The 19,256-nt window shown below is 47.4% G+C and overlaps 48 non-coding genes across 48 annotated transcripts; all 48 read right to left on the minus strand.

The window, feature by feature from the left end:
- Positions 1-199: 199 nt before the first annotated feature.
- LOC144460402 (5S ribosomal RNA) lies at positions 200-318 on the minus strand. Its single transcript, XR_013489120.1, has one exon. It is a non-coding gene; the product is annotated as a 5S ribosomal RNA (ribosomal RNA).
- A 285-nt stretch (positions 319-603) lies between these two features.
- On the minus strand, positions 604-722 carry LOC144460403 (5S ribosomal RNA). The gene has a single exon (XR_013489121.1). It is a non-coding gene; the product is annotated as a 5S ribosomal RNA (ribosomal RNA).
- Positions 723-1,007: 285 nt separating this feature from the next.
- LOC144461256 (5S ribosomal RNA) lies at positions 1,008-1,126 on the minus strand. Its single transcript, XR_013489975.1, has one exon. It is a non-coding gene; the product is annotated as a 5S ribosomal RNA (ribosomal RNA).
- A 286-nt stretch (positions 1,127-1,412) lies between these two features.
- LOC144460404 (5S ribosomal RNA) lies at positions 1,413-1,531 on the minus strand. The gene has a single exon (XR_013489122.1). It is a non-coding gene; the product is annotated as a 5S ribosomal RNA (ribosomal RNA).
- Positions 1,532-1,796: 265 nt separating this feature from the next.
- Positions 1,797-1,915, minus strand: LOC144461257 (5S ribosomal RNA). Its single transcript, XR_013489976.1, has one exon. It is a non-coding gene; the product is annotated as a 5S ribosomal RNA (ribosomal RNA).
- A 285-nt stretch (positions 1,916-2,200) lies between these two features.
- LOC144460405 (5S ribosomal RNA) lies at positions 2,201-2,319 on the minus strand. The gene has a single exon (XR_013489123.1). It is a non-coding gene; the product is annotated as a 5S ribosomal RNA (ribosomal RNA).
- Positions 2,320-2,584: 265 nt separating this feature from the next.
- On the minus strand, positions 2,585-2,703 carry LOC144460406 (5S ribosomal RNA). The gene has a single exon (XR_013489124.1). It is a non-coding gene; the product is annotated as a 5S ribosomal RNA (ribosomal RNA).
- Positions 2,704-2,988: 285 nt separating this feature from the next.
- LOC144460408 (5S ribosomal RNA) lies at positions 2,989-3,107 on the minus strand. The gene has a single exon (XR_013489126.1). It is a non-coding gene; the product is annotated as a 5S ribosomal RNA (ribosomal RNA).
- Positions 3,108-3,392: 285 nt separating this feature from the next.
- On the minus strand, positions 3,393-3,511 carry LOC144460409 (5S ribosomal RNA). The gene has a single exon (XR_013489127.1). It is a non-coding gene; the product is annotated as a 5S ribosomal RNA (ribosomal RNA).
- Positions 3,512-3,796: 285 nt separating this feature from the next.
- Positions 3,797-3,915, minus strand: LOC144460410 (5S ribosomal RNA). The gene has a single exon (XR_013489128.1). It is a non-coding gene; the product is annotated as a 5S ribosomal RNA (ribosomal RNA).
- A 264-nt stretch (positions 3,916-4,179) lies between these two features.
- Positions 4,180-4,298, minus strand: LOC144460411 (5S ribosomal RNA). Its single transcript, XR_013489129.1, has one exon. It is a non-coding gene; the product is annotated as a 5S ribosomal RNA (ribosomal RNA).
- A 265-nt stretch (positions 4,299-4,563) lies between these two features.
- Positions 4,564-4,682, minus strand: LOC144461258 (5S ribosomal RNA). Its single transcript, XR_013489977.1, has one exon. It is a non-coding gene; the product is annotated as a 5S ribosomal RNA (ribosomal RNA).
- A 285-nt stretch (positions 4,683-4,967) lies between these two features.
- On the minus strand, positions 4,968-5,086 carry LOC144461069 (5S ribosomal RNA). The gene has a single exon (XR_013489788.1). It is a non-coding gene; the product is annotated as a 5S ribosomal RNA (ribosomal RNA).
- A 286-nt stretch (positions 5,087-5,372) lies between these two features.
- On the minus strand, positions 5,373-5,491 carry LOC144460412 (5S ribosomal RNA). The gene has a single exon (XR_013489130.1). It is a non-coding gene; the product is annotated as a 5S ribosomal RNA (ribosomal RNA).
- Positions 5,492-5,756: 265 nt separating this feature from the next.
- On the minus strand, positions 5,757-5,875 carry LOC144461259 (5S ribosomal RNA). The gene has a single exon (XR_013489978.1). It is a non-coding gene; the product is annotated as a 5S ribosomal RNA (ribosomal RNA).
- A 285-nt stretch (positions 5,876-6,160) lies between these two features.
- On the minus strand, positions 6,161-6,279 carry LOC144461385 (5S ribosomal RNA). The gene has a single exon (XR_013490086.1). It is a non-coding gene; the product is annotated as a 5S ribosomal RNA (ribosomal RNA).
- A 285-nt stretch (positions 6,280-6,564) lies between these two features.
- LOC144460413 (5S ribosomal RNA) lies at positions 6,565-6,683 on the minus strand. Its single transcript, XR_013489131.1, has one exon. It is a non-coding gene; the product is annotated as a 5S ribosomal RNA (ribosomal RNA).
- Positions 6,684-6,948: 265 nt separating this feature from the next.
- On the minus strand, positions 6,949-7,067 carry LOC144460923 (5S ribosomal RNA). Its single transcript, XR_013489642.1, has one exon. It is a non-coding gene; the product is annotated as a 5S ribosomal RNA (ribosomal RNA).
- A 286-nt stretch (positions 7,068-7,353) lies between these two features.
- On the minus strand, positions 7,354-7,472 carry LOC144460414 (5S ribosomal RNA). The gene has a single exon (XR_013489132.1). It is a non-coding gene; the product is annotated as a 5S ribosomal RNA (ribosomal RNA).
- A 285-nt stretch (positions 7,473-7,757) lies between these two features.
- On the minus strand, positions 7,758-7,876 carry LOC144460415 (5S ribosomal RNA). Its single transcript, XR_013489133.1, has one exon. It is a non-coding gene; the product is annotated as a 5S ribosomal RNA (ribosomal RNA).
- Positions 7,877-8,141: 265 nt separating this feature from the next.
- LOC144460416 (5S ribosomal RNA) lies at positions 8,142-8,260 on the minus strand. The gene has a single exon (XR_013489134.1). It is a non-coding gene; the product is annotated as a 5S ribosomal RNA (ribosomal RNA).
- A 285-nt stretch (positions 8,261-8,545) lies between these two features.
- Positions 8,546-8,664, minus strand: LOC144460417 (5S ribosomal RNA). The gene has a single exon (XR_013489135.1). It is a non-coding gene; the product is annotated as a 5S ribosomal RNA (ribosomal RNA).
- A 264-nt stretch (positions 8,665-8,928) lies between these two features.
- On the minus strand, positions 8,929-9,047 carry LOC144460419 (5S ribosomal RNA). Its single transcript, XR_013489137.1, has one exon. It is a non-coding gene; the product is annotated as a 5S ribosomal RNA (ribosomal RNA).
- A 285-nt stretch (positions 9,048-9,332) lies between these two features.
- On the minus strand, positions 9,333-9,451 carry LOC144461141 (5S ribosomal RNA). Its single transcript, XR_013489860.1, has one exon. It is a non-coding gene; the product is annotated as a 5S ribosomal RNA (ribosomal RNA).
- A 285-nt stretch (positions 9,452-9,736) lies between these two features.
- LOC144460420 (5S ribosomal RNA) lies at positions 9,737-9,855 on the minus strand. The gene has a single exon (XR_013489138.1). It is a non-coding gene; the product is annotated as a 5S ribosomal RNA (ribosomal RNA).
- Positions 9,856-10,140: 285 nt separating this feature from the next.
- On the minus strand, positions 10,141-10,259 carry LOC144460768 (5S ribosomal RNA). The gene has a single exon (XR_013489487.1). It is a non-coding gene; the product is annotated as a 5S ribosomal RNA (ribosomal RNA).
- A 285-nt stretch (positions 10,260-10,544) lies between these two features.
- On the minus strand, positions 10,545-10,663 carry LOC144460421 (5S ribosomal RNA). Its single transcript, XR_013489139.1, has one exon. It is a non-coding gene; the product is annotated as a 5S ribosomal RNA (ribosomal RNA).
- Positions 10,664-10,948: 285 nt separating this feature from the next.
- LOC144460422 (5S ribosomal RNA) lies at positions 10,949-11,067 on the minus strand. The gene has a single exon (XR_013489140.1). It is a non-coding gene; the product is annotated as a 5S ribosomal RNA (ribosomal RNA).
- Positions 11,068-11,352: 285 nt separating this feature from the next.
- On the minus strand, positions 11,353-11,471 carry LOC144460423 (5S ribosomal RNA). The gene has a single exon (XR_013489141.1). It is a non-coding gene; the product is annotated as a 5S ribosomal RNA (ribosomal RNA).
- A 285-nt stretch (positions 11,472-11,756) lies between these two features.
- On the minus strand, positions 11,757-11,875 carry LOC144460424 (5S ribosomal RNA). The gene has a single exon (XR_013489142.1). It is a non-coding gene; the product is annotated as a 5S ribosomal RNA (ribosomal RNA).
- A 285-nt stretch (positions 11,876-12,160) lies between these two features.
- LOC144460425 (5S ribosomal RNA) lies at positions 12,161-12,279 on the minus strand. The gene has a single exon (XR_013489143.1). It is a non-coding gene; the product is annotated as a 5S ribosomal RNA (ribosomal RNA).
- A 285-nt stretch (positions 12,280-12,564) lies between these two features.
- On the minus strand, positions 12,565-12,683 carry LOC144460426 (5S ribosomal RNA). Its single transcript, XR_013489144.1, has one exon. It is a non-coding gene; the product is annotated as a 5S ribosomal RNA (ribosomal RNA).
- A 285-nt stretch (positions 12,684-12,968) lies between these two features.
- Positions 12,969-13,087, minus strand: LOC144460427 (5S ribosomal RNA). The gene has a single exon (XR_013489145.1). It is a non-coding gene; the product is annotated as a 5S ribosomal RNA (ribosomal RNA).
- A 285-nt stretch (positions 13,088-13,372) lies between these two features.
- On the minus strand, positions 13,373-13,491 carry LOC144460428 (5S ribosomal RNA). The gene has a single exon (XR_013489146.1). It is a non-coding gene; the product is annotated as a 5S ribosomal RNA (ribosomal RNA).
- Positions 13,492-13,774: 283 nt separating this feature from the next.
- LOC144460430 (5S ribosomal RNA) lies at positions 13,775-13,893 on the minus strand. The gene has a single exon (XR_013489148.1). It is a non-coding gene; the product is annotated as a 5S ribosomal RNA (ribosomal RNA).
- Positions 13,894-14,179: 286 nt separating this feature from the next.
- LOC144461170 (5S ribosomal RNA) lies at positions 14,180-14,298 on the minus strand. The gene has a single exon (XR_013489889.1). It is a non-coding gene; the product is annotated as a 5S ribosomal RNA (ribosomal RNA).
- A 284-nt stretch (positions 14,299-14,582) lies between these two features.
- Positions 14,583-14,701, minus strand: LOC144460431 (5S ribosomal RNA). The gene has a single exon (XR_013489149.1). It is a non-coding gene; the product is annotated as a 5S ribosomal RNA (ribosomal RNA).
- A 285-nt stretch (positions 14,702-14,986) lies between these two features.
- LOC144460432 (5S ribosomal RNA) lies at positions 14,987-15,105 on the minus strand. Its single transcript, XR_013489150.1, has one exon. It is a non-coding gene; the product is annotated as a 5S ribosomal RNA (ribosomal RNA).
- A 285-nt stretch (positions 15,106-15,390) lies between these two features.
- Positions 15,391-15,509, minus strand: LOC144460967 (5S ribosomal RNA). Its single transcript, XR_013489686.1, has one exon. It is a non-coding gene; the product is annotated as a 5S ribosomal RNA (ribosomal RNA).
- Positions 15,510-15,774: 265 nt separating this feature from the next.
- LOC144461261 (5S ribosomal RNA) lies at positions 15,775-15,893 on the minus strand. The gene has a single exon (XR_013489980.1). It is a non-coding gene; the product is annotated as a 5S ribosomal RNA (ribosomal RNA).
- Positions 15,894-16,178: 285 nt separating this feature from the next.
- On the minus strand, positions 16,179-16,297 carry LOC144460433 (5S ribosomal RNA). The gene has a single exon (XR_013489151.1). It is a non-coding gene; the product is annotated as a 5S ribosomal RNA (ribosomal RNA).
- A 285-nt stretch (positions 16,298-16,582) lies between these two features.
- On the minus strand, positions 16,583-16,701 carry LOC144460973 (5S ribosomal RNA). The gene has a single exon (XR_013489692.1). It is a non-coding gene; the product is annotated as a 5S ribosomal RNA (ribosomal RNA).
- A 264-nt stretch (positions 16,702-16,965) lies between these two features.
- Positions 16,966-17,084, minus strand: LOC144460434 (5S ribosomal RNA). The gene has a single exon (XR_013489152.1). It is a non-coding gene; the product is annotated as a 5S ribosomal RNA (ribosomal RNA).
- A 264-nt stretch (positions 17,085-17,348) lies between these two features.
- On the minus strand, positions 17,349-17,467 carry LOC144460435 (5S ribosomal RNA). Its single transcript, XR_013489153.1, has one exon. It is a non-coding gene; the product is annotated as a 5S ribosomal RNA (ribosomal RNA).
- Positions 17,468-17,731: 264 nt separating this feature from the next.
- On the minus strand, positions 17,732-17,850 carry LOC144460975 (5S ribosomal RNA). Its single transcript, XR_013489694.1, has one exon. It is a non-coding gene; the product is annotated as a 5S ribosomal RNA (ribosomal RNA).
- Positions 17,851-18,113: 263 nt separating this feature from the next.
- On the minus strand, positions 18,114-18,232 carry LOC144460436 (5S ribosomal RNA). Its single transcript, XR_013489154.1, has one exon. It is a non-coding gene; the product is annotated as a 5S ribosomal RNA (ribosomal RNA).
- A 283-nt stretch (positions 18,233-18,515) lies between these two features.
- LOC144460437 (5S ribosomal RNA) lies at positions 18,516-18,634 on the minus strand. Its single transcript, XR_013489155.1, has one exon. It is a non-coding gene; the product is annotated as a 5S ribosomal RNA (ribosomal RNA).
- Positions 18,635-18,899: 265 nt separating this feature from the next.
- On the minus strand, positions 18,900-19,018 carry LOC144460438 (5S ribosomal RNA). The gene has a single exon (XR_013489156.1). It is a non-coding gene; the product is annotated as a 5S ribosomal RNA (ribosomal RNA).
- Between the last annotated feature and the right edge of the window lie 238 nt (positions 19,019-19,256).

A 19,256-nucleotide genomic window follows, 5' to 3' on the forward strand; every position in this document is an offset into this window, starting at 1 on the left:
ACTCAACAAGCACCATGACAAGATCCACATGCCATTTAGTTTTGAGTTAATGCACATATACTCATTGAGAAATTAAAAAAAACAAAAAAGGAAAAAAAAGGGAAAAAAAGGAGAGTTTGTCCATTGGTGCTGTTTTCCAAGGAGCTGGCTCCAGTAAAGGAGGAGCAGCGCCCTCTGCTGATGAAAGGTGAGAATAAAAAGCTTACAGCACCGGGTATTCCCAGGCGGTCTCCCATCCAAGTACTGACCCGGCCCGACCCTGCTTAGCTTCCGAGATCGGACGAGATCGGGCGTATTCAGGGTGGTATGGCCGTAAGCCATGGAAGAGCATGCACGCACGCCATTTATAGATGGTAAAACAGCAGCAAGGGTGGATGGCAAATGGTAATCTGTCATTTTCCTGCACTCAACAAGCACCATGACAAGACCCACACGCCATTTAGTTTTGAGTTAATGCACATATACTCATTGAGAAATTAAAAAAAACAAAAAAGGAAAAAAAAGGGAAAAAAAGGAGAGTTTGTCCACTGGTGCTGTTTTCCAAGGAGCTGGCTCCAGTAAAGGAGGAGCAGCGCCCTCTGCTGATGAAAGGTGAGAATAAAAAGCTTACAGCACCGGGTATTCCCAGGCGGTCTCCCATCCAAGTACTGACCCGGCCCGACCCTGCTTAGCTTCCGAGATCGGACGAGATCGGGCGTATTCAGGGTGGTATGGCCGTAAGCCATGGAAGAGCATGCACGCACGCCATTTATAGATGGTAAAACATCAGCAAGGGTGGATGGCAAATGGTAATCTGTCATTTTCCTGCACTCAACAAGCACCATGACAAGACCCACACGCCATTTAGTTTTGAGTTAATGCACATATACTCATTGAGAAATTAAAAAAAACAAAAAAGGAAAAAAAAGGGAAAAAAAGGAGAATTTGTCCACTGGTGCTGTTTTCCAAGGAGCTGGCTCCAGTAAAGGAGGAGCAGCGCCCTCTGCTGATGAAAGGTGAGAATAAAAAGCTTACAGCACCGGGTATTCCCAGGCGGTCTCCAATGCAAGTACTGACCCGGCCCGACCCTGCTTAGCTTCCGAGATCGGACGAGATCGGGCGTATTCAGGGTGGTATGGCCGTAAGCAATGGAAGAGCATGTACGTACGCCATTTATAGATGGTAAAACAGCAGCAAGGGTGGATGGCAAATGGTAATCTGTCATTTTCCTGCACTCAACAAGCACCATGACAAGACCCACATGCCATTTAGTTTTGAGTTAATGCACATATACTCATTGAGAAATTAAAAAAAAACAAAAAAGGAAAAAAAAGGGAAAAAAAGGAGAGTTTGTCCACTGGTGCTGTTTTCCAAGGAGCTGGCTCCAGTAAAGGAGGAGCAGCGCCCTCTGCTGATGAAAGGTGAGAATAAAAAGCTTACAGCACCGGGTATTCCCAGGCGGTCTCCCATCCAAGTACTGACCCGGCCCGACCCTGCTTAGCTTCCGAGATCGGACGAGATCGGGCGTATTCAGGGTGGTATGGCCGTAAGCCGTGGAAGAGCATGCACGCACGCCATTTATAGATGGTAAAACATCAGCAAGGGTGGATGGCAAATGGTAATCTGTCATTTTCCTGCACTCACGAAGCGCCATGACAAGACCCATACGCCATTTAGTTTTCAGTTAATGCACATATACTCACTGACAAATTAAAAAAAAAAAAAAAAGAGAGTTTGTCCACTGGTGCTGTTTTCCAAGGAGCTGGCTCCAGTAAAGGAGGAGCAGCGCCCTCTGCTGATGAAAGGTGAGAATAAAAAGCTTACAGCACCGGGTATTCCCAGGCGGTCTCCAATGCAAGTACTGACCCGGCCCGACCCTGCTTAGCTTCCGAGATCGGACGAGATCGGGCGTATTCAGGGTGGTATGGCCGTAAGCAATGGAAGAGCATGTACGTACGCCATTTATAGATGGTAAAACAGCAGCAAGGGTGGATGGCAAATGGTAATCTGTCATTTTCCTGCACTCAACAAGCACCATGACAAGACCCACATGCCATTTAGTTTTGAGTTAATGCACATATACTCATTGAGAAATTAAAAAAAACAAAAAAGGAAAAAAAAGGGAAAAAAAGGAGAGTTTGTCCACTGGTGCTGTTTTCCAAGGAGCTGGCTCCAGTAAAGGAGGAGCAGCGCCCTCTGCTGATGAAAGGTGAGAATAAAAAGCTTACAGCACCGGGTATTCCCAGGCGGTCTCCCATCCAAGTACTGACCCGGCCCGACCCTGCTTAGCTTCCGAGATCGGACGAGATCGGGCGTATTCAGGGTGGTATGGCCGTAAGCCGTGGAAGAGCATGCACGCACGCCATTTATAGATGGTAAAACATCAGCAAGGGTGGATGGCAAATGGTAATCTGTCATTTTCCTGCACTCACGAAGCGCCATGACAAGACCCATACGCCATTTAGTTTTCAGTTAATGCACATATACTCACTGACAAATTAAAAAAAAAAAAAAAAGAGAGTTTGTCCACTGGTGCTGTTTTCCAAGGAGCTGGCTCCAGTAAAGGAGGAGCAGCGCCCTCTGCTGATGAAAGGTGAGAATAAAAAGCTTACAGCACCGGGTATTCCCAGGCGGTCTCCCATCCAAGTACTGACCCGGCCCGACCCTGCTTAGCTTCCGAGATCGGACGAGATCGGGCGTATTCAGGGTGGTATGGCCGTAAGCCATGGAAGAGCATGCACGCACGCCATTTATAGATGGTAAAACAGCAGCAAGGGTGGATGGCAAATGGTAATCTGTCATTTTCCTGCACTCAACAAGCACCATGACAAGACCCACACGCCATTTAGTTTTGAGTTAATGCACATATACTCATTGAGAAATTAAAAAAAACAAAAAAGGAAAAAAAAGGGAAAAAAAGGAGAGTTTGTCCACTGGTGCTGTTTTCCAAGGAGCTGGCTCCAGTAAAGGAGGAGCAGCGCCCTCTGCTGATGAAAGGTGAGAATAAAAAGCTTACAGCACCGGGTATTCCCAGGCGGTCTCCCATCCAAGTACTGACCCGGCCCGACCCTGCTTAGCTTCCGAGATCGGACGAGATCGGGCGTATTCAGGGTGGTATGGCCGTAAGCCATGGAAGAGCATGCACGCACGCCATTTATAGATGGTAAAACATCAGCAAGGGTGGATGGCAAATGGTAATCTGTCATTTTCCTGCACTCAACAAGCACCATGACAAGACCCACACGCCATTTAGTTTTGAGTTAATGCACATATACTCATTGAGAAATTAAAAAAAACAAAAAAGGAAAAAAAAGGGAAAAAAAGGAGAGTTTGTCCACTGGTGCTGTTTTCCAAGGAGCTGGCTCCAGTAAAGGAGGAGCAGCGCCCTCTGCTGATGAAAGGTGAGAATAAAAAGCTTACAGCACCGGGTATTCCCAGGCGGTCTCCCATCCAAGTACTGACCCGGCCCGACCCTGCTTAGCTTCCGAGATCGGACGAGATCGGGCGTATTCAGGGTGGTATGGCCGTAAGCCATGGAAGAGCATGCACGCACGCCATTTATAGATGGTAAAACATCAGCAAGGGTGGATGGCAAATGGTAATCTGTCATTTTCCTGCACTCAACAAGCACCATGACAAGACCCACACGCCATTTAGTTTTGAGTTAATGCACATATACTCATTGAGAAATTAAAAAAAACAAAAAAGGAAAAAAAAGGGAAAAAAAGGAGAGTTTGTCCACTGGTGCTGTTTTCCAAGGAGCTGGCTCCAGTAAAGGAGGAGCAGCGCCCTCTGCTGATGAAAGGTGAGAATAAAAAGCTTACAGCACCGGGTATTCCCAGGCGGTCTCCCATCCAAGTACTGACCCGGCCCGACCCTGCTTAGCTTCCGAGATCGGACGAGATCGGGCGTATTCAGGGTGGTATGGCCGTAAGCCATGGAAGAGCATGCACGCACGCCATTTATAGATGGTAAAACATCAGCAAGGGTGGATGGCAAATGGTAATCTGTTATTTTCCTGCACTCAACAAGCGCCATGACAAGACCCACACGCCATTTAGTTTTCAGTTAATGCACATATACTCACTGACAAATTAAAAAAAAAAAAAAAGAGAGTTTGTCCACTGGTGCTGTTTTCCAAGGAGCTGGCTCCAGTAAAGGAGGAGCAGCGCCCTCTGCTGATGAAAGGTGAGAATAAAAAGCTTACAGCACCGGGTATTCCCAGGCGGTCTCCCATCCAAGTACTGACCCGGCCCGACCCTGCTTAGCTTCCGAGATCGGACGAGATCGGGCGTATTCAGGGTGGTATGGCCGTAAGCCGTGGAAGAGCATGCACGCACGCCATTTATAGATGGTAAAACATCAGCAAGGGTGGATGGCAAATGGTAATCTGTCATTTTCCTGCACTCACGAAGCGCCATGACAAGACCCATACGCCATTTAGTTTTCAGTTAATGCACATATACTCACTGACAAATTAAAAAAAAAAAAAAAAGAGAGTTTGTCCACTGGTGCTGTTTTCCAAGGAGCTGGCTCCAGTAAAGGAGGAGCAGCGCCCTCTGCTGATGAAAGGTGAGAATAAAAAGCTTACAGCACCGGGTATTCCCAGGCGGTCTCCAATGCAAGTACTGACCCGGCCCGACCCTGCTTAGCTTCCGAGATCGGACGAGATCGGGCGTATTCAGGGTGGTATGGCCGTAAGCAATGGAAGAGCATGTACGTACGCCATTTATAGATGGTAAAACAGCAGCAAGGGTGGATGGCAAATGGTAATCTGTCATTTTCCTGCACTCAACAAGCACCATGACAAGACCCACATGCCATTTAGTTTTGAGTTAATGCACATATACTCATTGAGAAATTAAAAAAAACAAAAAAGGAAAAAAAAGGGAAAAAAAGGAGAGTTTGTCCATTGGTGCTGTTTTCCAAGGAGCTGGCTCCAGTAAAGGAGGAGCAGCGCCCTCTGCTGATGAAAGGTGAGAATAAAAAGCTTACAGCACCGGGTATTCCCAGGCGGTCTCCCATCCAAGTACTGACCCGGCCCGACCCTGCTTAGCTTCCGAGATCGGACGAGATCGGGTGTATTCAGGGTGGTATGGCCGTAAGCCATGGAAGAGCATGTACGTACGCCATTTATAGATGGTAAAACAGCAGCAAGGGTGGATGGCAAATGGTAATCTGTCATTTTCCTGCACTCAACAAGCACCATGACAAGACCCACATGCCATTTAGTTTTGAGTTAATGCACATATACTCATTGAGAAATTAAAAAAAAACAAAAAAGGAAAAAAAAGGGAAAAAAAGGAGAGTTTGTCCACTGGTGCTGTTTTCCAAGGAGCTGGCTCCAGTAAAGGAGGAGCAGCGCCCTCTGCTGATGAAAGGTGAGAATAAAAAGCTTACAGCACCGGGTATTCCCAGGCGGTCTCCCATCCAAGTACTGACCCGGCCCGACCCTGCTTAGCTTCCGAGATCGGACGAGATCGGGCGTATTCAGGGTGGTATGGCCGTAAGCCGTGGAAGAGCATGCACGCACGCCATTTATAGATGGTAAAACATCAGCAAGGGTGGATGGCAAATGGTAATCTGTCATTTTCCTGCACTCACGAAGCGCCATGACAAGACCCATACGCCATTTAGTTTTCAGTTAATGCACATATACTCACTGACAAATTAAAAAAAAAAAAAAAAGGGAGTTTGTCCACTGGTGCTGTTTTCCAAGGAGCTGGCTCCAGTAAAGGAGGAGCAGCGCCCTCTGCTGATGAAAGGTGAGAATAAAAAGCTTACAGCACCGGGTATTCCCAGGCGGTCTCCAATGCAAGTACTGACCCGGCCCGACCCTGCTTAGCTTCCGAGATCGGACGAGATCGGGCGTATTCAGGGTGGTATGGCCGTAAGCAATGGAAGAGCATGTACGTACGCCATTTATAGATGGTAAAACAGCAGCAAGGGTGGATGGCAAATGGTAATCTGTCATTTTCCTGCACTCAACAAGCACCATGACAAGACCCACATGCCATTTAGTTTTGAGTTAATGCACATATACTCATTGAGAAATTAAAAAAAACAAAAAAGGAAAAAAAAGGGAAAAAAAGGAGAGTTTGTCCATTGGTGCTGTTTTCCAAGGAGCTGGCTCCAGTAAAGGAGGAGCAGCGCCCTCTGCTGATGAAAGGTGAGAATAAAAAGCTTACAGCACCGGGTATTCCCAGGCGGTCTCCCATCCAAGTACTGACCCGGCCCGACCCTGCTTAGCTTCCGAGATCGGACGAGATCGGGTGTATTCAGGGTGGTATGGCCGTAAGCCATGGAAGAGCATGCACGCACGCCATTTATAGATGGTAAAACATCAGCAAGGGTGGATGGCAAATGGTAATCTGTCATTTTCCTGCACTCAACAAGCACCATGACAAGACCCACACGCCATTTAGTTTTGAGTTAATGCACATATACTCATTGAGAAATTAAAAAAAACAAAAAAGGAAAAAAAAGGGAAAAAAAGGAGAGTTTGTCCACTGGTGCTGTTTTCCAAGGAGCTGGCTCCAGTAAAGGAGGAGCAGCGCCCTCTGCTGATGAAAGGTGAGAATAAAAAGCTTACAGCACCGGGTATTCCCAGGCGGTCTCCCATCCAAGTACTGACCCGGCCCGACCCTGCTTAGCTTCCGAGATCGGACGAGATCGGGCGTATTCAGGGTGGTATGGCCGTAAGCCATGGAAGAGCATGCACGCACGCCATTTATAGATGGTAAAACATCAGCAAGGGTGGATGGCAAATGGTAATCTGTCATTTTCCTGCACTCAACAAGCGCCATGACAAGACCCACACGCCATTTAGTTTTCAGTTAATGCACATATACTCACTGACAAATTAAAACAAAAAAAAAAAGAGAGTTTGTCCACTGGTGCTGTTTTCCAAGGAGCTGGCTCCAGTAAAGGAGGAGCAGCGCCCTCTGCTGATGAAAGGTGAGAATAAAAAGCTTACAGCACCGGGTATTCCCAGGCGGTCTCCCATGCAAGTACTGACCCGGCCCGACCCTGCTTAGCTTCCGAGATCGGACGAGATCGGGCGTATTCAGGGTGGTATGGCCGTAAGCAATGGAAGAGCATGTACGTACGCCATTTATAGATGGTAAAACAGCAGCAAGGGTGGATGGCAAATGGTAATCTGTCATTTTCCTGCACTCAACAAGCACTATGACAAGACCCACATGCCATTTAGTTTTGAGTTAATGCACATATACTCATTGAGAAATTAAAAAAAACAAAAAAGGAAAAAAAAAGGGAAAAAAAGGAGAGTTTGTCCACTGGTGCTGTTTTCCAAGGAGCTGGCTCCAGTAAAGGAGGAGCAGCGCCCTCTGCTGATGAAAGGTGAGAATAAAAAGCTTACAGCACCGGGTATTCCCAGGCGGTCTCCCATCCAAGTACTGACCCGGCCCGACCCTGCTTAGCTTCCGAGATCGGACGAGATCGGGCGTATTCAGGGTGGTATGGCCGTAAGCCATGGAAGAGCATGCACGCACGCCATTTATAGATGGTAAAACATCAGCAAGGGTGGATGGCAAATGGTAATCTGTCATTTTCCTGCACTCAACAAGCACCATGACAAGACCCACACGCCATTTAGTTTTGAGTTAATGCACATATACTCATTGAGAAATTAAAAAAAACAAAAAAGGAAAAAAAAGGGAAAAAAAGGAGAGTTTGTCCACTGGTGCTGTTTTCCAAGGAGCTGGCTCCAGTAAAGTAGGAGCAGCGCCCTCTGCTGATGAAAGGTGAGAATAAAAAGCTTACAGCACCGGGTATTCCCAGGCGGTCTCCCATCCAAGTACTGACCCGGCCCGACCCTGCTTAGCTTCCGAGATCGGACGAGATCGGGCGTATTCAGGGTGGTATGGCCGTAAGCCATGGAAGAGCATGCACGCACGCCATTTATAGATGGTAAAACATCAGCAAGGGTGGATGGCAAATGGTAATCTGTTATTTTCCTGCACTCAACAAGCGCCATGACAAGACCCACACGCCATTTAGTTTTCAGTTAATGCACATATACTCACTGACAAATTAAAAAAAAAAAAAAAGGAGAGTTTGTCCACTGGTGCTGTTTTCCAAGGAGCTGGCTCCAGTAAAGGAGGAGCAGCGCCCTCTGCTGATGAAAGGTGAGAATAAAAAGCTTACAGCACCGGGTATTCCCAGGCGGTCTCCCATCCAAGTACTGACCCGGCCCGACCCTGCTTAGCTTCCGAGATCGGACGAGATCGGGCGTATTCAGGGTGGTATGGCCGTAAGCCATGGAAGAGCATGCATGCACGCCATTTATAGATGGTAAAACATCAGCAAGAGTGGATGGCAAATGGTAATCTGTCATTTTCCTGCACTCAACAAGCACCATGACAAGACCCACACGCCATTTAGTTTTGAGTTAATGCACATATACTCATTGAGAAATTAAAAAAAACAAAAAAGGAAAAAAAAGGGAAAAAAAGGAGAGTTTGTCCACTGGTGCTGTTTTCCAAGGAGCTGGCTCCAGTAAAGGAGGAGCAGCGCCCTCTGCTGATGAAAGGTGAGAATAAAAAGCTTACAGCACCGGGTATTCCCAGGCGGTCTCCCATCCAAGTACTGACCCGGCCCGACCCTGCTTAGCTTCCGAGATCGGACGAGATCGGGCGTATTCAGGGTGGTATGGCCGTAAGCCATGGAAGAGCATGCACGCACGCCATTTATAGATGGTAAAACATCAGCAAGGGTGGATGGCAAATGGTAATCTGTTATTTTCCTGCACTCAACAAGCGCCATGACAAGACCCACACGCCATTTAGTTTTCAGTTAATGCACATATACTCACTGACAAATTAAAAAAAAAAAAAAAGAGAGTTTGTCCACTGGTGCTGTTTTCCAAGGAGCTGGCTCCAGTAAAGGAGGAGCAGCGCCCTCTGCTGATGAAAGGTGAGAATAAAAAGCTTACAGCACCGGGTATTCCCAGGCGGTCTCCCATCCAAGTACTGACCCGGCCCGACCCTGCTTAGCTTCCGAGATCGGACGAGATCGGGCGTATTCAGGGTGGTATGGCCGTAAGCCATGGAAGAGCATGCACGCACGCCATTTATAGATGGTAAAACATCAGCAAGGGTGGATGGCAAATGGTAATCTGTCATTTTCCTGCACTCAACAAGCACCATGACAAGACCCACACGCCATTTAGTTTTGAGTTAATGCACATATACTCATTGAGAAATTAAAAAAAACAAAAAAGGAAAAAAAAGGGAAAAAAAGGAGAATTTGTCCACTGGTGCTGTTTTCCAAGGAGCTGGCTCCAGTAAAGGAGGAGCAGCGCCCTCTGCTGATGAAAGGTGAGAATAAAAAGCTTACAGCACCGGGTATTCCCAGGCGGTCTCCCATCCAAGTACTGATCCGGCCTGACCCTGCTTAGCTTCCGAGATCGGACGAGATCGGGCGTATTCAGGGTGGTATGGCCGTAAGCCATGGAAGAGCATGCACGCACGCCATTTATAGATGGTAAAACATCAGCAAGGGTGGATGGCAAATGGTAATCTGTCATTTTCCTGCACTCAACAAGCACCATGACAAGACCCACACGCCATTTAGTTTTGAGTTAATGCACATATACTCATTGAGAAATTAAAAAAAACAAAAAAGGAAAAAAAAGGGAAAAAAAGGAGAGTTTGTCCACTGGTGCTGTTTTCCAAGGAGCTGGCTCCAGTAAAGGAGGAGCAGCGCCCTCTGCTGATGAAAGGTGAGAATAAAAAGCTTACAGCACCGGGTATTCCCAGGCGGTCTCCCATCCAAGTACTGACCCGGCCCGACCCTGCTTAGCTTCCGAGATCGGACGAGATCGGGCGTATTCAGGGTGGTATGGCCGTAAGCCATGGAAGAGCATGCACGCACGCCACTTATAGATGGTAAAACATCAGCAAGGGTGGATGGCAAATGGTAATCTGTCATTTTCCTGCACTCAACAAGCACCATGACAAGACCCACATGCCATTTAGTTTTGAGTTAATGCACATATACTCATTGAGAAATTAAAAAAAACAAAAAAGGAAAAAAAAGGGAAAAAAAGGAGAGTTTGTCCACTGGTGCTGTTTTCCAAGGAGCTGGCTCCAGTAAAGGAGGAGCAGCGCCCTCTGCTGATGAAAGGTGAGAATAAAAAGCTTACAGCACCGGGTATTCCCAGGCGGTCTCCCATCCAAGTACTGACCCGGCCCGACCCTGCTTAGCTTCCGAGATCGGACGAGATCGAGCGTATTCAGGGTGGTATGGCCGTAAGCCATGGAAGAGCATGCACGCACGCCATTTATAGATGGTAAAACATCAGCAAGGGTGGATGGCAAATGGTAATCTGTCATTTTCCTGCACTCAACAAGCACCATGACAAGACCCACACGCCATTTAGTTTTGAGTTAATGCACATATACTCATTGAGAAATTAAAAAAAACAAAAAAGGAAAAAAAAGGGAAAAAAAGGAGAGTTTGTCCACTGGTGCTGTTTTCCAAGGAGCTGGCTCCAGTAAAGGAGGAGCAGCGCCCTCTGCTGATGAAAGGTGAGAATAAAAAGCTTACAGCACCGGGTATTCCCAGGCGGTCTCCCATCCAAGTACTGACCCGGCCCGACCCTGCTTAGCTTCCGAGATCGGACGAGATCGGGCGTATTCAGGGTGGTATGGCCGTAAGCCATGGAAGAGCATGCACGCACGCCATTTATAGATGGTAAAACATCAGCAAGGGTGGATGGCAAATGGTAATCTGTCATTTTCCTGCACTCAACAAGCACCATGACAAGACCCACACGCCATTTAGTTTTGAGTTAATGCACATATACTCATTGAGAAATTAAAAAAAACAAAAAAGGAAAAAAAAGGGAAAAAAAGGAGAGTTTGTCCACTGGTGCTGTTTTCCAAGGAGCTGGCTCCAGTAAAGGAGGAGCAGCGCCCTCTGCTGATGAAAGGTGAGAATAAAAAGCTTACAGCACCGGGTATTCCCAGGCGGTCTCCCATCCAAGTACTGACCCGGCCCGACCCTGCTTAGCTTCCGAGATCGGACGAGATCGGGCGTATTCAGGGTGGTATGGCCGTAAGCCATGGAAGAGCATGCACGCACGCCATTTATAGATGGTAAAACATCAGCAAGGGTGGATGGCAAATGGTAATCTGTCATTTTCCTGCACTCAACAAGCACCATGACAAGACCCACACGCCATTTAGTTTTGAGTTAATGCACATATACTCATTGAGAAATTAAAAAAAACAAAAAAGGAAAAAAAAGGGAAAAAAAGGAGAGTTTGTCCACTGGTGCTGTTTTCCAAGGAGCTGGCTCCAGTAAAGGAGGAGCAGCGCCCTCTGCTGATGAAAGGTGAGAATAAAAAGCTTACAGCACCGGGTATTCCCAGGCGGTCTCCCATCCAAGTACTGACCCGGCCCGACCCTGCTTAGCTTCCGAGATCGGACGAGATCGGGCGTATTCAGGGTGGTATGGCCGTAAGCCATGGAAGAGCATGCACGCACGCCATTTATAGATGGTAAAACATCAGCAAGGGTGGATGGCAAATGGTAATCTGTCATTTTCCTGCACTCAACAAGCACCATGACAAGACCCACACGCCATTTAGTTTTGAGTTAATGCACATATACTCATTGAGAAATTAAAAAAAACAAAAAAGGAAAAAAAAGGGAAAAAAAGGAGAGTTTGTCCACTGGTGCTGTTTTCCAAGGAGCTGGCTCCAGTAAAGGAGGAGCAGCGCCCTCTGCTGATGAAAGGTGAGAATAAAAAGCTTACAGCACCGGGTATTCCCAGGCGGTCTCCCATCCAAGTACTGACCCGGCCCGACCCTGCTTAGCTTCCGAGATCGGACGAGATCGGGCGTATTCAGGGTGGTATGGCCGTAAGCCATGGAAGAGCATGCACGCACGCCATTTATAGATGGTAAAACATCAGCAAGGGTGGATGGCAAATGGTAATCTGTCATTTTCCTGCACTCAACAAGCACCATGACAAGACCCACACGCCATTTAGTTTTGAGTTAATGCACATATACTCATTGAGAAATTAAAAAAAACAAAAAAGGAAAAAAAAGGGAAAAAAAGGAGAGTTTGTCCACTGGTGCTGTTTTCCAAGGAGCTGGCTCCAGTAAAGGAGGAGCAGCGCCCTCTGCTGATGAAAGGTGAGAATAAAAAGCTTACAGCACCGGGTATTCCCAGGCGGTCTCCCATCCAAGTACTGACCCGGCCCGACCCTGCTTAGCTTCCGAGATCGGACGAGATCGGGCGTATTCAGGGTGGTATGGCCGTAAGCCATGGAAGAGCATGCACGCACGCCATTTATAGATGGTAAAACATCAGCAAGGGTGGATGGCAAATGGTAATCTGTCATTTTCCTGCACTCAACAAGCACCATGACAAGACCCACACGCCATTTAGTTTTGAGTTAATGCACATATACTCATTGAGAAATTAAAAAAAACAAAAAAGGAAAAAAAAGGGAAAAAAAGGAGAGTTTGTCCACTGGTGCTGTTTTCCAAGGAGCTGGCTCCAGTAAAGGAGGAGCAGCGCCCTCTGCTGATGAAAGGTGAGAATAAAAAGCTTACAGCACCGGGTATTCCCAGGCGGTCTCCCATCCAAGTACTGACCCGGCCCGACCCTGCTTAGCTTCCGAGATCGGACGAGATCGGGCGTATTCAGGGTGGTATGGCCGTAAGCCATGGAAGAGCATGCACGCACGCCATTTATAGATGGTAAAACATCAGCAAGGGTGGATGGCAAATGGTAATCTGTCATTTTCCTGCACTCAACAAGCACCATGACAAGACCCACACGCCATTTAGTTTTGAGTTAATGCACATATACTCATTGAGAAATTAAAAAAAACAAAAAAGGAAAAAAAAGGGAAAAAAAGGAGAGTTTGTCCACTGGTGCTGTTTTCCAAGGAGCTGGCTCCAGTAAAGGAGGAGCAGCGCCCTCTGCTGATGAAAGGTGAGAATAAAAAGCTTACAGCACCGGGTATTCCCAGGCGGTCTCCCATCCAAGTACTGACCCGGCCCGACCCTGCTTAGCTTCCGAGATCGGACGAGATCGGGCGTATTCAGGGTGGTATGGCCGTAAGCCATGGAAGAGCATGCACGCACGCCATTTATAGATGGTAAAACATCAGCAAGGGTGGATGGCAAATGGTAATCTGTCATTTTCCTGCACTCAACAAGCACCATGACAAGACCCACACGCCATTTAGTTTTGAGTTAATGCACATATACTCATTGAGAAATTAAAAAAAACAAAAAAGGAAAAAAAAGGGAAAAAAAGGAGAGTTTGTCCACTGGTGCTGTTTTCCAAGGAGCTGGCTCCAGTAAAGGAGGAGCAGCGCCCTCTGCTGATGAAAGGTGAGAATAAAAAGCTTACAGCACCGGGTATTCCCAGGCGGTCTCCCATCCAAGTACTGACCCGGCCCGACCCTGCTTAGCTTCCGAGATCGGACGAGATCGGGCGTATTCAGGGTGGTATGGCCGTAAGCCATGGAAGAGCATGCACGCACGCCATTTATAGATGGTAAAACATCAGCAAGGGTGGATGGCAAATGGTAATCTGTCATTTTCCTGCACTCAACAAGCACCATGACAAGACCCACACGCCATTTAGTTTTGAGTTAATGCACATATACTCATTGAGAAATTAAAAAAAACAAAAAAGGAAAAATAAGGGGAAAAAAGGAGTTTGTCCACTGGTGCTGTTTTCCAAGGAGCTGGCTCCAGTAAAGGAGGAGCAGCGCCCTCTGCTGATGAAAGGTGAGAATAAAAAGCTTACAGCACCGGGTATTCCCAGGCGGTCTCCCATCCAAGTACTGACCCGGCCCGACCCTGCTTAGCTTCCGAGATCGGACGAGATCGGGCGTATTCAGGGTGGTATGGCCGTAAGCCATGGAAGAGCATGCACGCACGCCATTTATAGATGGTAAAACATCAGCAAGGGTGGATGGCAAATGGTAATCTGTCATTTTCCTGCACTCAACAAGCACCATGACAAGACCCACACGCCATTTTCTTTTCAGTTAATGCACATATACTCATTGAGAAATTTAAAAAAAACAAAAAAGGAAAAAAAAGGGTAAAAAAGGAGAGTTTGTCCACTTGTGCTGTTTTCCAAGGAGCTGGCTCCAGTAAAGGAGGAGCAGCGCCCTCTGCTGATGAAAGGTGAGAACAAAAAGCTTACAGCACCGGGTATTCCCAGGCGGTCTCCAATCCAAGTACTGACCCGGCCCGACCCTGCTTAGCTTCCGAGATCGGACGAGATCGGGCGTATTCAGGGTGGTATGGCCGTAAGCCATGGAAGAGCATTCACGCACGCCATTTATAGATGGTAAAACATCAGCAAGGGTGGATGGCAAATGGTAATCTGTCATTTTCCTGCACTCAACAAGCGCCATGACAAGACCCACACGCCATTTAGTTTTCAGTTAATGCACATATACTCACTGACAAATTAAAAAAAAAAAAAAGGAAAAAAAAGGGAAAAAAAGGAGAGTTTGTCCACTGGTGCTGTTTTCCAAGGAGCTGGCTCCAGTAAAGGAGGAGCAGCGCCCTCTGCTGATGAAAGGTGAGAATAAAAAGCTTACAGCACCGGGTATTCCCAGGCGGTCTCCCATCCAAGTACTGACCCGGCCCGACCCTGCTTAGCTTCCGAGATCGGACGAGATCGGGCGTATTCAGGGTGGTATGGCCGTAAGCCATGGAAGAGCATGCACGCACGCCATTTATAGATGGTAAAACATCAGCAAGGGTGGATGGCAAATGGTAATCTGTCATTTTCCTGCACTCAACAAGCACCATGACAAGACCCACACGCCATTTAGTTTTCAGTTAATGCACATATACTCATTGAGAAATTAAAAAAAACAAAAAAGGAAAAAAAAGGGAAAAAAAGGAGAGTTTGTCCACTGGTGCTGTTTTCCAAGGAGCTGGCTCCAGTAAAGGAGGAGCAGCGCCCTCTGCTGATGAAAGGTGAGAATAAAAAGCTTACAGCACCGGGTATTCCCAGGCGGTCTCCCATCCAAGTACTGACCCGGCCCGACCCTGCTTAGCTTCCGAGATCGGACGAGATCGGGCGTATTCAGGGTGGTATGGCCGTAAGCCATGGAAGAGCATGCACGCACGCCATTTATAGATGGTAAAACATCAGCAAGGGTGGATGGCAAATGGTAATCTGTCATTTTCCTGCACTCAACAACCGCCATGACAAAACCTACACGCCATTTAGTTTTGAGTTAATGCACATATACTCATTGAGAAATTAAAAAAAACAAAAAAGGAAAAAAAAGGGAAAAAAAGGAGAGTTTGTCCACTGGTGCTGTTTTCCAAGGAGCTGGCTCCAGTAAAGGAGGAGCAGCGCCCTCTGCTGATGAAAGGTGAGAATAAAAAGCTTACAGCACCGGGTATTCCCAGGCGGTCTCCCATCCAAGTACTGACCCAGCCCCACCCTGCTTAGCTTCCGAGATCGGACGAGATCGGGCGTATTCAGGGTGGTATGGCCGTAAGCCATGGAAGAGCATGCACGCACGCCATTTATAGATGGTAAAACATCAGCAAGGGTGGATGGCAAATGGTAATCTGTCATTTTCCTGCACTCAACAAGCGCCATGACAAGACCCACACGCCATTTAGTTTTCAGTAAATGCACATATACTCACTGACAAATTAAAAAAAAAAAAAAAAGAGAGTTTGTCCACTGGTGCTGTTTTCCAAGGAGCTGGCTCCAGTAAAGGAGGAGCAGCGCCCTCTGCTGATGAAAGGTGAGAATAAAAAGCTTACAGCACCGGGTATTCCCAGGCGGTCTCCCATCCAAGTACTGACCCGGCCCGACCCTGCCTAGCTTCCGAGATCGGACAAGATCGGGCGTATTCAGGGTGGTATGGCTGTAAGCCATGGAAGAGCATGCACGCACGACATTTATAGATGGTAAAACATCAGCAAGGGTGGATGGCAAATGGTAATCTGTCATTTTCCTGCACTCAACAAGCACCATGACAAGACCCACACGCCATTTAGTTTTGAGTTAATGCACATATACTCATTGAGAAATTAAAAAAAACAAAAAAGGAAAAAAAAGGGAAAAAAAGGAGAGTTTGTCCACTGGTGCTGTTTTCCAAGGAGCTGGCTCCAGTAAAGGAGGAGCAGCGCCCTCTGCTGATGAAAGGTGAGAATAAAAAGCTTACAGCACCGGGTATTCCCAGGCGGTCTCCCATCCAAGTACTGACCCGGCCCGACCCTGCTTAGCTTCCGAGATCGGACGAGATCGGGCGTATTCAGGGTGGTATGGCCGTAAGCCATGGAAGAGCATGCACGCACGCCATTTATAGATGGTAAAACATCAGCAAGGGTGGATGGCAAATGGTAATCTGTCATTTTCCTGCACTCAACAACCGCCATGACAAAACCTACACGCCATTTAGTTTTGAGTTAATGCACATATACTCATTGAGAAATTAAAAAAAACAAAAAAGGAAAAAAAAGGGAAAAAAAGGAGAGTTTGTCCACTGGTGCTGTTTTCCAAGGAGCTGGCTCCAGTAAAGGAGGAGCAGCGCCCTCTGCTGATGAAAGGTGAGAATAAAAAGCTTACAGCACCGGGTATTCCCAGGCAGTCTCCCATCCAAGTACTGACCCGGCCCGACCCTGCTTAGCTTCCGAGATCGGACGAGATCGGGCGTATTCAGGGTGGTATGGCCGTAAGCCATGGAAGAGCATGCACGCACGCCATTTATAGATGGTAAAACATCAGCAAGGGTGGATGGCAAATGGTAATCTGTCATTTTCCTGCACTCAACAAGCGCCATGACAAGACCCACACGCCATTTAGTTTTCAGTTAATGCACATATACTCACCGACAAATTAAAAAAAAAAAAAAAGAGAGTTTGTCCACTGGTGCTGTTTTCCAAGGAGCTGGCTCCAGTAAAGGAGGAGCAGCGCCCTCTGCTGATGAAAGGTGAGAATAAAAAGCTTACAGCACCGGGTATTCCCAGGCGGTCTCCCATCCAAGTACTGACCCGGCCCGACCCTGCTTAGCTTCCGAGATCGGACGAGATCGGGCGTATTCAGGGTGGTATGGCCGTAAGCCGTGGAAGAGCATGCACGCACGCCATTTATAGATGGTAAAACATCAGCAAGGGTGGATGGCAAATGGTAATCTGTCATTTTCCTGCACTCAACAAGCGCCATGACAAGACCCACACGCCATTTAGTTTTCAGTTAATGCACATATACTCACTGACAAATTAAAACAAAAAAAAAAGAGAGTTTGTCCACTGGTGCTGTTTTCCAAGGAGCTGGCTCCAGTAAAGGAGGAGCAGCGCCCTCTGCTGATGAAAGGTGAGAATAAAAAGCTTACAGCACCGGGTATTCCCAGGCGGTCTCCCATCCAAGTACTGACCCGGCCCGACCCTGCTTAGCTTCCGAGATCGGACGAGATCGGGCGTATTCAGGGTGGTATGGCCGTAAGCCATGGAAGAGCATGCACGCACGCCATTTATAGATGGTAAAACATCAGCAAGGGTGGATGGCAAATGGTAATCTGTCATTTTCCTGCACTCAACAAGCGCCATGACAAGACCCACACGCCATTTAGTTTTCAGTTGATGCACATATACTCACTGACAAATAAAAAAAAAAAAAAAAGAGAGTTTGTCCACTGGTGCTGTTTTCCAAGGAGCTGGCTCCAGTAAAGGAGGAGCAGCGCCCTCTGCTGATGAAAGGTGAGAATAAAAAGCTTACAGCACCGGGTATTCCCAGGCAGTCTCCCATCCAAGTACTGACCCGGCCCGACCCTGCTTAGCTTCCGAGATCGGACGAGATCGGGCGTATTCAGGGTGGTATGGCCGTAAGCCATGGAAGAGCATGCACGCACGCCATTTATAGATGGTAAAACATCAGCAAGGGTGGATGGCAAATGGTAATCTGTCATTTTCCTGCACTCAACAAGCGCCATGACAAGACCCACACGCCATTTAGTTTTCAGTTGATGCACATATACTCACTGACAAATAAAAAAAAAAAAAAAGAGAGTTTGTCCACTGGTGCTGTTTTCCAAGGAGCTGGCTCCAGTAAATGAGGAGCAGCGCCCTCTGCTGATGAAAGGTGAGAACAAAAAGCTTACAGCACCGGGTATTCCCAGGCGGTCTCCCATCCAAGTACTGACCCGGCCCGACCCTGCTTAGCTTCCGAGATCGGACGAGATCGGGCGTATTCAGGGTGGTATGGCCGTAAGCCATGGAAGAGCATGCACGCACACCATTTATAGATGGTAAAACATCAGCAAGGGTGGATGGCAAATGGTAATCTGTCATTTTCCTGCACTCAACAAGAACCATGACAAGACCCACACGCCATTTAGTTTTGAGTTGATGCACATATACTCATTGAGAAATTAAAAAAAACAAAAAAGGAAAAAAAAGGGAAAAAAAGGAGTTTGTCCACTGGTGCTGTTTTCCAAGGAGCTGGCTCCAGTAAAGGAGGAGCAGCGCCCTCTGCTGATGAAAGGTGAGAATAAAAAGCTTACAGCACCGGGTATTCCCAGGCGGTCTCCCATCCAAGTACTGACCCGGCCCGACCCTGCTTAGCTTCCGAGATCGGACGAGATCGGGCGTATTCAGGGTGGTATGGCCGTAAGCCATGGAAGAGCATGCACGCACGCCATTTATAGATGGTAAAACATCAGCAAGGGTGGATGGCAAATGGTAATCTGTCATTTTCCTGCACTCAACAAGCGCCATGACAAGACCCACACGCCATTTAGTTTTCAGTTGATGCACATATACTCACTGACAAATTAAAAAAAAAAAAAAAAGAGAGTTTGTCCACTGGTGCTGTTTTCCAAGGAGCTGGCTCCAGTAAAGGAGGAGCAGCGCCCTCTGCTGATGAAAGGTGAGAATAAAAAGCTTACAGCACCGGGTATTCCCAGGCGGTCTCCCATCCAAGTACTGACCCGGCCCGACCCTGCTTAGCTTCCGAGATCGGACGAGATCGGGCGTATTCAGGGTGGTATGGCCGTAAGCCATGGAAGAGCATGCACGCACGCCATTTATAGATGGTAAAACATCAGCAAGGGTGGATGGCAAATGGTAATCTGTCATTTTCCTGCACTCAACAAGCACCATGACAAGACCCACACGCCATTTAGTTTTGAGTTAATGCACATATACTCATTGAGAAATTAAAAAAAACAAAAAAGGAAAAAAAAGGGAAAAAAAGGAGAGTTTGTCCACTGGTGCTGTTTTCCAAGGAGCTGGCTCC

The sequence above is a fragment of the Epinephelus lanceolatus genome, chromosome 22 (assembly GCF_041903045.1).
Source record: "Epinephelus lanceolatus isolate andai-2023 chromosome 22, ASM4190304v1, whole genome shotgun sequence".
NCBI classification, from domain to species: domain Eukaryota; kingdom Metazoa; phylum Chordata; class Actinopteri; order Perciformes; family Serranidae; genus Epinephelus; species Epinephelus lanceolatus.